Source organism: Eucalyptus grandis, chromosome 11 (genome assembly GCF_016545825.1).
Source record: "Eucalyptus grandis isolate ANBG69807.140 chromosome 11, ASM1654582v1, whole genome shotgun sequence".
In the NCBI taxonomy this organism is placed as follows: Eukaryota; Viridiplantae; Streptophyta; class Magnoliopsida; order Myrtales; family Myrtaceae; genus Eucalyptus; species Eucalyptus grandis.
In genome coordinates, this window is record NC_052622.1 from 26918925 (window position 1) to 26936782 (window position 17858).

The window sequence follows — 17858 nt, forward strand, 5'->3', positions numbered from 1 at the left end:
TCATTGCAGTTGCTTATGTAAAAGATTTCGCACTCGTTGAGCCCAAATGTTTTCTGTTAGTTAAACAAGAGAAATGCCTAAGAAATACGTACTTCATGAACTTATGAAGTTAATGGATACTGGGGTTTGGAGAAGAGAATTATGGACCAAGATTAGTAGTGAGAAAAGAAGTATTTGTCATTTTAGCTGTTGCTCTTGTCGGGGTGGCGTATCTAGTACAGAAACCTTAATAAACTTGGAAAAAACAGTTTTAATAGCTATATTTCTTGCATGTGAGCTACATCACCTCCACCAAGGATGAACACATATCAACTAGTGGATCTTGTCTCATTTGAATTTGAGATTCAGTTAGCATCACTATACTCTTTTGATCAAATGGGAAATTCACTATATGAAATGTCCTCCTCTCCTTTACATTGTGTTGCATTCTTTGTCTCGACTATTATTTCACTATCAAGCATATCACTTTTTATTAATAAAGTTATCTATATGCATTACCATGTTCGACATAATCGATAAATGTGGCCACATGATATAAAGTAACTCAATAGTGGACAAAGGTATTTGATTTCAATAACGCACATATACCAGCATCACCTCTTAAAAAAATTGAGTCTAATTGAACTCAATTTTCATCAAATGCAGTTGAATACGGAAGTGAATCTTTTCAACAACCATCCAAAGTTGATGCATGCAAACTTAGCAATGAATATTAAAGCTCTGAATATTCTTGGATGTCAAATCAACTTGGGGGCAAACATGAATCACTTAAGGACAAATTGATGGAAATTTTTGTTATTTCTTTAGATTGATATCATAAAAAAGCCAAAGTATATCTATGACAAATTTACTCCAAACTAACCTTTTAACCACAAAAAACCCCCAAATTGTACCACTTGTGACAAATTTACCTTCCGTTGGTTTTCATTAAATTTTATTGTCAAATTGCAAAGTTTGATGACATGTGATAATTGACGAATGTGCTAATTTAGTGTTTTACCCTCCACTTATTACATGTGTATCAGTTTGTGATTTTTCATGATATTAATCTAATAATGGAAACTAATAGATAGTAAATTTTATCACAAATGTACTAGCTTAGGTTTTTTATGATCAAAAAAATATTTTAAGATAAATTTGTCAAAAGTATACCAATTTAGAATTTTTATAATCAAAAAATTATTTTAAGATAAATTTGTCAAAAATGTACAAGTTTAGAGTTTTTGGTAATCACAAAATTATTTTGGGATAAATTTGTTAAAGATATACCAATTTGGGGATTTTTTTTTGTGGTATTAACCATATTTCTTTTGACATGCAACATGGACACATCACAAGAAAAACTAATTTTCATCAACTTTATTGACTAATTACAAATAATTAAGAACTAAGAGATTAACTAGTCACAATTTCCCTTTACCAAAAAAAAAAAAAAAAAAAAAAAAAAAAAAACTAGTCACAATTTCCTCTCTCTTCACTTAAGCTAACAGTGATTCAGAAAAGAACATAGCACAAAGATCAGAAAAGGAACATGTGTGATTGCTCACAACTCACAAGGTTGAAGAATGAGGGGATGTTAGAGACTTATCGGATTTATTTTTCAGTAAGCTAATCCATGAGATGAAAATGCCAGATTACCCATGGGAAAAGCTTAGCTGACCGTCACTCTGTTAATGACGGAGTGACGGTCATGTAAGGAGCGCATATTTAAAATGGAAACCGGTTGACTTTTTCAACCGATTTCCATCTTTCACCCAATTTTTTTTTTCCAATTTTATGTTTTCTTTTGCCTCCAGAATGCAGGCATAAGCGGCCTCAAAGGCAACGCGGGGCTATTCTCCCGGGTCAACATGAGACACCTGTTAAGTTTTAACACGATCGAAGCGCAAATGGAACTGTGGAAGAAGAATGTGTACAACGTCAAGCTGAACATCTCGCTGGGATCACTGTGCCACTGGAGTGAGCCAGGATGGTTTAGAGTGTGCTTCGCGAACATGACTGAAGAAAAACCCTCGAGATTGTCATCTGGCGCATTAAGGCATTTGTCGAATCTGCCTCCAAAGGTCGTGATGAGGCCATTAGTGGTCCAACGTGCGACAAGGACATTGTCTTGAGGAAGAAACATTGTTATTACTGTTTGTATTGAACTATATATTTTAAAGCTCAAGAACCTTTTTATTGATAATTCTAGTTAATACGACATAATTTTTTCATATATTTACTATCAGCTTGATAGTAGTTTGCTAAACTAATGTATGTGAATTTTCTTGTAGAAGAAAACAACCCTTGATTAGTTGATGCACATTGACTCTTCTGTGAATTTGGATTGCACAGTATGATGTTTCCAAATTATTTTTCAATAATATGTAGAATTATTTGGAAATTTATGTCATAGCGTTTATCAATTGAATTGATGTATACAATTTGCCAGGATGGGGGTTCGCCCCAGTGGCTACTCTTCCAACTTAGAAGGGGGAGGTGGGGGGTTCAAATCCCCACCTTCTCAGGGGAGATTGGGGTGGGGACGATTTCATTTAAATAGTGGTTTTCGACTCCCACGCCCTGCAAGAAGGCAGGGCAAAAGTTTGAGAGTAAGTGTTAGAGTAGGATTAGAGTAGGACTGACAAAAAAAAAAAACTTTTAAGCACTTACCTTTTTAATCCCAAACAATTTAAATAAAAGGTTAACCCTATTTCTTTCCATTTCTTTTCCAATTTCCATTTCTTTCTCTTTCTAATTTGGCACATGGAATCCCGACGTGGTTTCAAGATTTCTCTAAATAGGTAATTGAAAAATTTGTAAGCATCTCCATAAAAGAGGATGGAAGCACAAATTCATAAAATATGTTTGATTTGATTACTCACGTTCGAAGAGAACACACACAATAGGAATTCATGAGAAACTCAATTACGCGACTTCATATTTTAAACTTTGAATGAAAGGATCATGAGTTAACAAACACTTTAGATGCCATAACAATAATCGGAAAAGCTTGACCCTGTTTCTCAATGGCGGACTTTACCAATTACCACTCGGTATATAGATAAGCTTAAAAACAGCATCTGGCAATTGCCCTTTGTTAACCAGGTATTATTGCTTGAAATTCAGTAATTGAGATTAACAGGTGATGCTTTGAGAATTTTTAGTAGCCCATTAAAATTGCAAATTCACGCTTTGTTTAATTTTGGAGAGTTATCAATCCCGAGAAAAAGATAATCCACCATAATTTTATCTAACATATTTTCTTATACCAATGTGGGATTGCTCTTAGAACTATCATCCTCTATTAACTAAATAAAAAATTGGGGTCGTGGTAGTTTAATTAGTCATCCAGATTTTTTGTGGGGAATTTCAGTCTCTGGGAATTTCTATTACTCATCTATAGACAGTGAAACTTTTTTTATAGATAGGAGAAGACCAAATAATTATGAAGCTAACATTATATGTTCTAATCATATTTTATTCCAATATCATCTTCTATTCATCCCTAGTAATTACAAAATTTAATTTATCGCCATTGTAAAACATAACTTACACATTTACCGTTAGAATGTTGAAATACGGAAGAATTCAGTTATAAAGCTAATATATTACATGTGGGTAATGAACTTAATAATAATCCAAAAAGCTATCGCTCTAGAGTAAAGTAAGAGAAGAAATTAAAAGTTGTAAGACTCAATTTTTGTGTTAATTTGTACTGCACAAAATAGATTGAATGACGTATTTATTGGGTGAGATTATTGTACATAGTATATGAACTGGGGGTGTCATTCAGGTGGCTTAATAAGCCACTTGTAGGAGCTGCTAAAACTCAATCAGCTACAAACCGTCTTTTCTCGACGTTTAAGTTGTTAGGAAATGGATTAATAATGTATTTATTAGCACATAACTTAATACTCGTCCTTGCATCCAAGCCCGTCTAACATGGGCATGACATGTTGTGAATAGAGTTACTTTAACAGGATAATCGTCGAAACAAAAACCATGCATAATGACAAGTAAGAGAAGACTAAGAGATAGAGAGTCAAGATTTGAACTTTTACCTAATTATGACACCGTACTTTTTCCCAATGTTTAAACTGATAAGAGAGGGCCAACAACGTACTTATATCATATGACTTAAAATGTTTGTAATGTAACAAAGTGGCCGAAATGGTTGACGGTCGGCATAAATAAACTAGACATGATTTTATTGCCGAGCTTTGGCTGGTAAAGTCAGACATATTCTTAGCCACCAAAACTAAATAGTTTTATTGTATACTGGGGTGTTTGGTTGGACTTTCTCAAGCGGCTTTGGCCCCATTTGATTCAGCATTCCCAATGGGTTTTAGGGCTGAAAGCCCATTGGAAAAAAATTTAGGTATTTGGTTTAACATTTAAAGGTGTCCCTGGCCAAATGCTAGCCTTTGAAATGCCGAAAGTCCAAAGCAAGTCCCCATCTGCTTTGGGTTTTCAGCATTTCGGAAATGCAAGTCCACCTCTACTGTTCAACCATTAACTTCTTTTTTTTATTTTATTTTTAAACCGATCATATTTCCCACACCCCAACCGCCATTGATCGGCGACATAATTTCATCGGATTTTATTTTTATATTTTTAAAAAATAATAAAAACCCTTTGCAAATGTTGGGTTCACCTTCTTCTTTTTTCTCATTTTTATCTTTTGACAATCGATAGCCCAACTTTTTATCAATACACTAGAATGATCATTAATTAACGAAAATGATTAATACTACAATAATTAAAAAAATTAATCAAAGTTGAAAACAAACCTAAAAGAACCCTAGACCAAAAGTTGAGCTTTGCATCTAATCTATAATCAAATTCTTTTAATATAATTTTTAAATAAATTTACTAAGATATATCTTTTACATTGCTCTCAACATGAAAATGTAAAAGGTTATATAGTCATTGTTTCTTTTGCAATTTTAAAAATACTAAAACTATAAAACTTAATTTTTTTAGCTTTGCATCTAATCTATATCAAATTCTTTTAATATAATTTTTAAATAAATATACTAATATATATCTTTTACATTACTCTCAACAATGAAAATGTAAAAGGTTATATAGTCATTGTTTCTTTTTTTGCAAATTTAAAAATACTAAAACTAAAAAACTTAATTTGGTCACACTAAAAAGCTTTTCAAATATATGCTTACCAAACAGTCTTACATTTCCCTAAAGCACTTTTCAATTATAGTTTACCAAACAGTCTCACATTTGAAAATTCATTTACCTCAAAGGGCATTCTTCCAAGGGCATTTCCTCAAAGCCGAACCAAACGGCCCTTTGAACGCCCAAAGCCCCTTGGGGAAAATTTTGTGTGTTTGGCAAGTGTTTTGGAATGCTCATTTGTCAAATGTGGGCATTCTAAATGCTCAAAGCTGAATCCTGGGGAGGGGATGCATTGGGCATTGGGCATTTTGGAAATGCAATGCGTCACTATTCATGGTCTCTCCCCCTTCGTCTTCTTCTCTTCCCTGCTCATCTTCTTCACTGTTCATCTTCCTCTTCCCGCCCATCGGGCTTCTCTAGCAGCTGCCACCGCCGCCTGAAGATCGTGCGTCCCCGATGACCACCGCTTGGGGGTGGCGTGACCCGCGACCTAGGCGGCGTTGCCTGGGTCGCGTGAACCTCAAGCGACGCCACCTGAGGTCGCATGAAGGACCCCAAGTGACATTGCCTAAGGTCACGCGGACCCAGGCGACGCCGCTTGGTTCCGCGCAAACCATGCGGTGTCGCCTGGTTCTGCGCGAACCAGGTGACGCTACCTAGGTCCGCGCGACCTCAGGTCGCTAGATCTAGCCGTCCGGAGGCCAGATCTGGCGGTCCAGAGGCTAGATCTGGTCGTCTGCGACCTCAAGCGCCTGAGGTCGTGCCTCCAAGCGGCGACAGCGTCACCTGAGGTCGCAACCTTAGGCAGCCAGCTGCTACGACCTTGGGCGCCTAAGGTCATGCCTCCAAGCAGCGTCACCTGAGGTCGCGACCTCAGGTGGCTAGATCTGGCCGTTGCTACGACCTCAGGCGGCCAGATTTGGTCGCCGGACGGCCAAATTTGGCCGTTCGGCAATACCGCCGGCCGCCGAATTTGATTTTCAGATTTGATAAAAAAAAATGAAAATAAAAGCAAAAGCCCATTACAAATATTAGTTTTGCCAAACGGTATTTATGTTAAAGTTACATTTCAATGCTATTTGAGACTACAATCTACCAAACGGTGCAACATTTTGGAAAACATTTTACCTCATAGGTATTTGCATTCTCTCAAGGGCATTCCCCCAAAACCAAACCAAACGGGCCCACTGTATAATGACGAGTTTACCAATCTTAGACCTTTGGGTATGGATGATGCGAAGTAGTTACGACTCATCTTGTAACGAGTCCAACATGTGAAATCCATATGGTAACATCCACTCAGAGTTGTTATCGCTGATTTTCCCTCTCCGTCCTTTATCCTATCAAAAAAAAAAATTATGCATTATTGCATCTCATGCGTAATATGATAGCTGCCCATTAAAGTCCTTCCAGCCCTTTGGAAAAGCACAGTGGATGCAATTTTCAGAGTCTTTCCTTTGTTCACTCGAAGCTTTGAAGGTTCGGTTGGCACGGACTGACCTTTATCTAATACTTTTCGGACGATGATAAATGTCAATCAATGTTAGAACAATTCAACCGTTGGCATGGCACAGTTATGCACCCCTGTAAATTTCAGTAAAGTTCATATAAACGAAAAAAAAAGAAAAGGAAACGGACTAACTAAAGAGATGTGCTTGAAATACTTTAGAGTGAACAAAAATGAGAATCAAATTGACCCATCTTTCAATTAGGGCCAGCGGTAATTTGTTAATCGAAACATAATATACAAAATATATAGTTTTTGAATCAAAACAGCTAATTATTATCAAAGAAAAACAATAAAAAAAAATAACAATAATAATAATTGTCATTGTTAATGCCGTGATTCTTTATTAAATATAAGAGTTAGTGTGTTTATATAAACGTTTCAAGAAATTGTCACACGCACTTAGTAAATAAATTTAATATATGCATTTTTAAAAGTATTATAGTTAGAGAATGACTCATAGACCATGTACATTCATAATCGCTGGATTGCAAAATTCAACCGATCAATGCTTGTAAGAGATCCAATTAGTCGTCAATTGAGTCCTGGCAACTTTTTGGATGCTATAGAGACATTGATAAGCATGCTCCATCATATATTTTTGATTTTCAAGACATTAGTTACACATGTGCATCTAGGAATGGAATATCAAACTTGTGTAATCTCCGGAGAAAGGGGGAATAAGACTAGGCAAAGTCCGGACAATATATCCCCCATCTTCGAACTCTTAGGTGGACCTCGTGAATGTGAGGAATAAGCTAGGGATGGTATCTCTTCCCCTTCAATTCCTAGAATCACAATAACTCAGAATGAGGACTTCTCCAACACCCCCCTCCTTAAAAAAAGAAAAGAAAAGAAAAAACCCTCTTTTTTTCTTCTTGTTTTTTCCAATCTCACACGTGAACAATTGGGTAGTTGAGGCTTGAGAGCCGAAGGGTCCCAACTTGAAGAAACATTAGAGATACAGAACAGAACCTCCTAATCAAAGAATAGTCGCCTTGGAATTTAGAGTAATGTAGAAGTTATTAATTGTTGAGACTTTGGAGGGACCGTTGTTGCGCGCATGCAATGTCTCAAAATCGAGCAAATGACCATGATCAGGTAATCGACGTTTGGAAAGTCGAACATTCATGATGGACCATGCTTAACGATGTCTCGATAGCATCAAAAACTTTACCTCGACCTGTCTATTTTTTTTCGTTTGCGCGTGCCTAACACATGCGACTTTTCAAGGACAAAACCGTGGTGTTTCATGATTTTCTTAGTCGAATCACTCTTTTGCCTGCAACTACGTCGAAAACTATAGAAATATATACAGAAAAGATTAAAAGGCAGCCGTAACGACAATTTGATTTGATGAATTTCCTGGCGGGCCTAGTGAACTCATTTCTGGATTTTGTAAACAGCAATGACGACCTCATTATAACCAAATTTTAGGATTGATTCAACAGTTAGTATTGACTAAGTATCAATCAATGCGCGAGAAAATATTGAGTATATTAGTTGGGCCAAGTCAGCAAAATACTAATCCATTTATTAAGCGACAAGTATCTGTTGGGCCCACCTTCCCCTTCCTTCATCTTCTCCGTCCCCCGTCTTCTGTGTTTAATACTTGCTCTTCTTCTTTCCTTTTGAGTCCGCCATGGCTAGCTCGAGCTCTGATTGGGCCATGGAGCTCAACCTCGAACCCAGAGCTTCAGGTAGCCCTAGCTGCTCAAGTTTCGTGCTCAACCTTAAGCTCATGGCAACAGCCAATTGAGCTTCGAGCTCGTGGCCAAGATGGCCTAAGCTTTGAACTCCTGTCCATGGTCGCTTGATTGAGACACTCAAGGACACGGACACTCAAAATGGAGTCTCTAGTTTCCATGTTTATGAAGTTCAAGCTTGAGCCTAAAATTACTAGCTTGAACTCGAGCTAGCAATAACCATGGCAGCTTGGGCATAAGGTCACAACCATGGTTGCCATATCACAAGCTTATAGCCATGGCAACCTAAGCTTTGACATCTTGCCACCATGGTGTCACTTGAGCTTGAGCTCACATAAGCCATGGCCATTGGAGTTTTGAGTGCATGGCTATGATTTCTTATGGGAAAAAGCAATGGAGAAGATGAGAAAAAAGCAAGCAATAAACACCCAAGGGAAGGGGGAGCAAGATTTATGCAAGGTGGGCCCAAAGCGACATGTGTAGCCTAAAGAATGGACTAGTATTTTGCTGAGTTAGCCCAATTAGTGTACCCAATATTTTCTCATCAATTAATGCACAAATAACAGGTGTATTGGTTTTGTAAAGCACCTCAATCTGTATGCTTAGCTCAAGGTGAGATGCCAGTTTGATTACCCTTCATGTCCATCCCATTCCCCTATATGAAGACCTAGCCAGAATTTGCTCCAAATCATCTTCATTGTGTCTCATCCTCAAATAGAAAAACAAGCCAATCAAAAAGCTACTCATCATATTGACAAATCAATAAAAGAGCAAATGGCTGTCCAAGTCAGTACACTTCTCACTTCTAAACCCACGAAGTAACTTTTCTTTAATTTGCCTTTGATTGCCAATCCCAGCCACAGATCTCCCAAGTCCATGTCCTACAATCTTGGCTCTGGTTCCACCTCCAGATGAGTTTTCCAACATTCCCCTCTTCATTCACTCTTGTTTTTTGAAACTAATGAGCGTCTGATTTTGTCTTTGATATTGAATGCGTACGTGTAATATGTATCTTTGCAAGAACTATACATATCTTATGTTATCGTTGAGAGGAACCGTGCTTTATGATAGTTCCCTTTTAAGAGGTTGAATTGGGCACGTTCAATTCATCTGTGTTCATCTCGTCAACACATGAAATCCCTCGTGCTCACATTCGAGTTCTCTCTTCTTCTCTCACATTATACTAACTGAGGAATGAGCATGGCTCTAGAGTAGAACTTAGAACCGAAAAACAAAACCAGTGAGAACCTAGAACCAAAGAACCAAACCAATGGGAATCTATCCCAAACCAATGGGAATCTATCTAATTTCAAGTTGCAGCTGTCGTCATCTATACAAATGGGATCATGATCCCTCGGCTTCAATAAAGCACACGCAGCATTGTCTGACCCTTCATCATCCATGCTGAAGTCATGTACACTACATGTTTCTTCCACCGCATCAATCTCCTCCACTGGAGGAGGTAAAGTATTCAAACTTGTCCTATAAACACAACGGGGATTGCAAGCATCTTGAAGATCCATTAAGAGAACACCACCAAGCCTCGTCAAAAAGGCAAATCCATGAAGACGAGGAAGTTCAACGAGGTTATGTGCTAACGGTCCAGCTTCAATGTTCTGAGAAATATAATGCAAGTGGTGCTCTTTAATATTCCGTCCGAATAACAACAGCTCATTCAGACTTGCACCCCTCCTGCAGAACTGATAAAAACAGTTTGTCGTGGTGTTAAAGCACCAAAACATATACAAAACTAGAATAGGAAGTAAAATTCATCTAATAGCTGTGTGAACATCTAAATATATGTGTACACAAGTTTCCTAGTAGGACATAATACTCATAATACATACCTATTCAGATGAATGGCTAATACAGTATCATGCTCCTTGGTTGATTTGGTAGAAAACACATGCTCCATAGAGTTCCAGATATATTGGGCTTCGGGAAACTTTTACCAGCAAATAAGTCTCCATTTTTCAGAGGGATAAAAATCCTCTCAAATTGCAGCACAGGGAAATTAATTGGGCACTGAGAACATCGATAAGAATAAAAATCTCACCGACTGCATATTCCAGTTAAATATACAAAGAAATCTAGTCTTGCATCAAACCTGATCAATGTTATAGCTTCCAACAGAAACTGAAACAGAGAAGAGAGCAAATCGGTCCTCAAATGCGCTCACAGCTACAAAACCACCTCTGGACGAAGAAAAGCATAGAGGAGTAAGATTTTGACATAGTTCTCAATCTTAAAGGTTACTTAAGTTGACTTTGAAGCACGTGTCGATACATGAGGTCTAGAAGGAGAAAAGAGCTATGACAAAAAGAGTGGACAGTGAACATGAAGGAGAGATGGCTATGAAGGTATTTCTTCAACAAAGTATCATGTCCAGGCCACACCTATTCCTAAATCATCAGTTCTGATCTCGTTGATAATTATTTGCTGTATGGATCCCATATTGTAAGGAGCAGCATAGAACTCTCTACTGCTCTGTATATGACCACGACAAAGACATTGCCTTGTTTATCAAATAGAGATTGACATTTAAAACCTATAAATGCCAGCTCCATGGATGTCCCCTGTTATATCACATCAATGGATCACATCTAAAGGAGACAATATCATTATGAGTAAATAACCACCTTCATTTTAAATCGCAACATGTGGGAAGATATCAGGCGGAATGGGAAATGTCCAAATTAGACAAGGGGCACATTTAAAGCGGAAACCTAAATTCTCAAAATTTGATAGATTTTGTGACAGGTAATTTTAACAGAATCACAAGATACTTTATCACAGCTTGTTTTGCAATTCTATCCTAACAACCTGCTGGCTCCATCAAACTAAAAGAGCTGCATTTGCGCTTCCCACCCATAACCAAGGAAGCAAATCTCCTACTTGATTAGGGCAGCACCAATTCTGCAAGTTTTGTAAGTTCCTTATGTTCCTACCAATACAATTCATTCATAACTGTAATAGGAATATTGAACAAATGCCAAAAGTATGGAAGCATATGCAAATAACTGTCACAAATAACCCTGAGAATTTAAATGCAAAAGTCGGATTTCAGGGACAGGTGCACTAAATGAAGAAAAAAATGAATATCTGAACATGTATTCATATGAAAAACTCTTAACTCCATAGATTTAAAACAACCTACTGCCAACTGGCTTGCTTTTCAGTGCTTCTTGTATAATTATTATCAACAACTATACTTTACTGACAACATAATACATACAAGTCATTTTATACTAGATATAAATTGCTTTTACAGAAGATAAGCACACAAACCATGTCAAGTAAACATTTCCAAGGATTTCTTATAATAAACCGTTGGCAGCAGCGATGAGACACGATAGATAGAGACCTCCGCTCCACCTGTGGAGCAACTCCTTTTATTCTCTCAATAGTAAATTTTCCCGATAGATAGTTTATCACTGGACATCATACTGAGTTAGTACATTGCAGTGCCTTGTCCAGTTCCACCTCTGAGCTCTTCATGAACCAACCAAACAGATTGCAAGAGCAAGTAGCGAAAGAGAGTGACATTCAAGCAATCTCCAAATAAATACTACCTCCACACTGCAGACCCATAGGGCTACAGTGTTGCCTTTCAAATTCTACAGAACAACTTAAATTATAGCCAAAGGCTTCAAAGTGGATAAATATCAAACAGAATGAAAACATAAATAAGAGTCAAAATAACACTATACTACATCATGCTACTCACCAGAACCTAATTTTGTATCAACATAAAATTTCCCTCAAAATATCTCTCGATGCCTTATATCTGATGCATAAGGCATTCCTTATCTTGCAGGAGGTGCGCAAAAGCTATTATCCCAATGTCAAACAATCTATTCAGGCTTTTCTGTTCCAATAGCACCATCTAAAATGGCATGCCTTGTGACATCCTAATTTTTCAAATCTGATTTCAATTGAATAAATCGGATCTTTCATCAACGCGTCTATAGTGTTATTCTCTTAGCCGATCACTCAAGAGATAACTAGACTATCTGGGAAAATTATTAAGGGATTTTAATGCAAAAAACTTGAGAATTCGACCAAGAATCGACTGCTCAGCCATGGTAATTTGCAATGGTCATTACGGCACAGTTAAAATTGATCAGAGATCAATAATTGGTCGATTCGATTGAGATGAGTGATCAAAATGTGGGGGATTCCACCTGATTACAAAATTCTCATCGATCGACACTAAATTGATTTTCTATCGTTTTGGGTACCCTTGTCCATATTTGAAATCTTGAGATTTTTACGATAATCGAGAGCCGCCAATGTGTCGAAGATGTACATTGTGACTTGAGATAAATCGATCACTGGTCAATTGCACCAAAAATTCTTAAAAGTTATCCGGTAGACTAAGTCACGCTAAAAGCACACCGGATTGAAAATAACTGCGAATTTGAACCCGATTTCAAAAATTGAAAGTTCTGTGGTGTCACGATCTGTTTTAGGAATGTCTTCTCCGAAGATTTTTCAGAGATTCCGGGATTTTTGCGGAAAATCGATATGAACATTGCAAAAAATCAACGGAAATTCAAATGGGCTAAATTGATGGAAATTTGGACTTCCAAACTGAGCTACTTGACGACAGGAAAGTGTGGAAATTTTGTGAGCATTTCTTCAAATTTGGAGAATTTGAGGATGAAATTCGGAGCATAGGATGGAGGGGTGCAACACTTGCATTCAAATTTGATTATTATGGAATTATAAATCAAGAAAGTAATAGGGGACAAGGAGTTAATGAAGGGATAAGCTTGTTTGACATTTCTTTCCTCTCCAATCTTCCCCACACGCCAACGCCGGCTGCCCACCATCTTCTTCGAGCGAGTACAGCTTCGAGCGAAGACCAGTGCTTCTTCTTTTCATTCGGACTTCCACCAGCAAAATTCACCGCCTTCTCTCGCCACACAAAGCAGCCACTCTCCACCAAAAGTCTTCCGAGTCAACCGCCAAAGACCCTTATCTTTTCCATTCGTCCGTCTCCTCCTCAACTTCTCTACCCCGTGAGTGCTACAGCCCTACCAAAATTCAATGCCAACACCTGCCCACACGGTGTCTTCTTCCACCGCCTGCTCTCCACCGGAGACCCTTGTTGATTTCGCCCTCTCCAACACGTGCATCCATCCCCCGCCGTCAACCCTCACCAGCGGACTCCTCCATCTTGTTGACCGCTACTGCTCCATCGTTGAAACACCAAAACCGAAGTTGCTCGTTTTCTTCAGCCCCACGATCTCTCTCCCTTCGCCCGTCTACCCCCTTCACGCCACTTGTCCGTGTGCCATCTTTGTTCGGTCAACTTCAACAATCCACCGAAGCTGTTCCATTTGACGCCCGCATCTTCGAGCTCCATGGGATTCCAACGAAGTCTAAAGTCGAGCCCACGGGAATTTTGGCCCACTTTCACCCCGTGAGATTCAAACCCTCATGTCGCCCATCTTCATGCAATTTCAACCCAAGAAGAAGTCGGGCCAGCCCATGTGAATGTCATCTTCAGCCTAGTGATTTTCAGCCCATCTCCAACAAATTTTGAAGCCCAAGCTCAGGCCCAAGTTCAGTTGGTTTTAGCAGCCCATTTTGGGCCCGCGAAGAAGGCCCAAGCCCACAACCAGCTGCAGCAAGCTTATTTGAAGCCCAAGTTCACCGAAGTTTCAGCCCGTGAATCAAGTGAAGCCCAGCCCAAGTTGAAAACAAATCTCAGCTTTGGGCCCGTTTTAAGCCCGGCTCAAGTTCGTCGACGCTGCTGAAAATTTCAATTTCGGTCGCCGTTGTGCCGTCATCGTGGTGAATCGGTTTCCACAATTAACCGGTGAGTTTATACTCTAAACTCTGCTTAGTAGGTTAATGACGTTTAAGGGGTGTTTAGATTTATTTAGGAATTAGGTGGTTAGTTAGATTAAATTAGAAATATAATTATTTAATTGAACATGTTAGGTGGTTAGCAGGTTTAGCTAAGGCCTAAATAAATTGTACTATTTATCTAGAAGGGTTCGGGAATTTCTCCGAGTCCGTATTGGTTATTAATTTAATGATTCTGGCCTAGGTTAGTATTTTTAGAATTTAAATTGATTTATTTAATTAATTTTAGTAATTATTTAATTATTAATTATTTTTCCGGAAATTAGGCCGGGATTGTCAGACCGGAATTTCGTGCTTGATTGCAATGGTGTGGTTAAATTTTGCAATTGAGTGTTAAATTATGCAAATTGAGTGTTGATTTGGATTTTTGGTATTTAATTCCAAAATTGTGAATTTCCAATATTTATTTAGAAAATCCTAGGTGTCGGGTTTTGACACTAAAAATGGTTTTTAGTACTATATGAAATAGTGGGATTTCAAAAAGGAAGATTATCAAATTTTCGAGGTCAAGTTGACCATATACCCACACACGAGTAATTTCATGTGAATTTCTAATACGAGGAAAAATGACAGGCTCATCATTTTAATTGAAACATTTAAGTACAATGTACGGTGCCCTAGGCCATATTTGAGTGATCGTGTGATGGTTAAGAGAAATAGTCCTGGGCTGTTAAGTTGGACGTTATCCCTATTCGGGATACCCTCTAAACAACGGGAAGCCGGTCACAGTAGATTCTTGACCATATGCTCCTTCGGGAAAGCTGTCTGATAAAGAGACATGCCGTTCTCAATGAGGTGAGACGATGCCTAGCAATGCCAGAAGACCGCCGAACAGAGAGTAGGCTGTGCTATATGCCGAGATTAAATCTAAGGACGCATGATTAACTGAGTATGGTGTTCCAGTTGTTGGAGCTTATTTGTTGCTCATGTTTTCATGCTGTCTAAGTTATAAATTGTACTGACCTGCAAGGTGAATTTAATACAAGGTAAGTCTCCTTAATTGTGTGATTGTGTGATTAGGATACTTCTGGGCGTATTTCCCTCCTAATTGGGATTTAGAGCTTAGACTCGCTAAGATTATATCTCACCCTGTTGTGGGACAACATTTTTAGGGTCGTCGAGTGGAGGACTTGGAGCTGAGAGGAGATGATCGGAAGCGTATGTCAGTTAGGACCGCTTCTTTTTGTAAGACCATTCTTTTGTAGTCTTTTGGCCATAGACCTTTGTACATGACTCAGTATATATATAAAAGCATGTTTATTTGTGAATCTATTGTCCTGCTTTTCTATCCCGAGATGACTATTGTTAGGGGATTTATAATCCGCTTCCGCATGTGCAATAAAATGGAAAGGGTCGGCGACTCGTCCTAGGAAGTCGCAAATTATTATTGACCAGATAGGGATGGACATGCGCTCAGGGTTCGGGGCGTGACATGCCTAGTTAGAACAACCTCTTTCACGAGATTCCTGTAAGTAAACAACCTAACTGCTGCTCAGGCCTCTAAGCTCAAAAGAGAGGCGCGATCGTTGCGATTCCTTCTGCATTGAGTGGATTGACAATGATGCCCTCAATCTCAAGGTGCTATGGCGAAGCTCTTCTTTCTACTTCTGCAGTTATACTTGGGAAGATTCGGTTCGATGAGGTTGTGTACTGTACTGGAAGAAACTGTAGTTGCGGTTGTCGAATTTGTAGTTTCGAGTGAGGTTTTGTGAACTCTTCCTCTCGTATTGCCTGAGATCGTGCTGGTTTTGATGAATTAAGCTGTGGTTATCTCCAACGTCGATGGTTTGTTAGGATGAGAAGGAAGGAGATGAAGTTCAGCTTCGATAAGATGCTCTATAACAACTCCAATCAAGACGATGTCTATTCGTTTCTGGCTCATCCGATCATTAGCCCATTTTACATTTGTGTTGACTTCGATAAACAGAACAATTCAAGGACTTGCTCAGGACCTTTCAATAAAATAAATATGGCTTCAAATTGGATAGAACAATGAAGCCGGATTTTTAGAATAATCATATCGAACTTTAAGGCTGTAATTTTTATTTTTTTTTTAAAGAAAGAAGGCTCAAGAAGATCAAATGATCACACTCTGTTCTTCTGAAAACTGACATGTATATATAAAACAGCCTAATAATCGCACCAAAATCGCACATCCGCATGCACGTATGGTGGGGTTTAACTCACACCCAATCATTTCTTTAGATACACTAAAAAAAAACCCACACTTATTAATTAACCCATTTTCTCTCACTTTTCCTATGTGAGACAAGGAAACATACATTTTACAAACAAACTTCCAACAGATAGATGTGGTGTCTATCATGATGTCTACACGTCTGTATTCGTTTCTGGATGCGAATTTATCCGCTCCATAGAGCGAGAATCATCGATCACAGCATTAGGTGCTTGTGTCAGTACATGAGATTAATCGAATATTTTCGTGTGAATCCGCCGCTTTCTCATCCTGTAATTGATGATTGAGATAAATCAATTATTTTAATCCAAATCCAGTGCCTGGAATGTTTGCACAGCCTGCCCTATCTAGTTTTACTTCCAGGTGTATTGACAGTTTAGTTTGTATTGTGTTGCTTTTAAATGGAACAGATGTGGTAAATGCAACGAAAGGGACGATCATTAGCTATGGACAGGTGAGACACGATGGTTTCTGTTGTCTATTGATTCCTTAACTGTTTACCTTGATGTATCACTTTAACAGAGTTGATTTTCTTACGAAGTAGAGTGGCATGATCAGATGCATAAATGTTTAAACGGGAGATGAGAGAATGCCAATAAGCTAAACTAGCATCAATATTGACACACAATATTACATGACATATCAACATTTATTTAAAAAAAATAAAAAATTAACACGTTGAGGCACGATGTAAATTAAATGTGTATATATAATATATATATATATATATGATAAATCATCATTTTTTATTATCCACAAATAAATAAATAAATAATAAAAGAGTCTAGAATGAATTTACACTAGAAATATTAATCCATCAATTGTTAATATCATTTATTATTTTAATTTGATAAATTCAATTACATTCCATTCCAATATTACATAAAATTTAGAGAAAAAAATACAAACAATCCATATTTTATTATTAAGTTTAACATTTAACAATAAATCCAAAAATTCCATATTTCACTATCAAAAAGGTAGGGTTTCCTTTCTTCCTTTTATTTTTTATTTTTATATATTTACATTTTTTATCCATGATTTATTAAAATATAAGTTTCCTCCATTTTCCATCCCTATAAAAGGGGAGGAGCTTCTCCCTCCAGGCACTGAGCCAAGTCGCGTTCCAACATTTCAAATTCTCTCTTCCTGGTTTACAAAATCGCCTCCTCCTCTACTCCTTCTCGTTCGCTCTTTCCCTTCGACCTTTCGAATCTCCACTGCATTTCCGCAGGTGCTCCTCGAATTTCTGAGCTCGATTCGGTCTTCTCTTCGGCATCGCGAGCGCGAGGATATGGCCAAGATTACCGTCTGCGTGTGGTTCAGGCCTATGAGCTCGGAAGAGAGGCGCGATCGTGGCGATTCCGTATGCATCGAGCGGATCGACGATGAAGCCTTCAATCTCAAGGTGCGTTGTCGAAGCTCTTCTTTCTACTTCTGCAGTTATACTTGG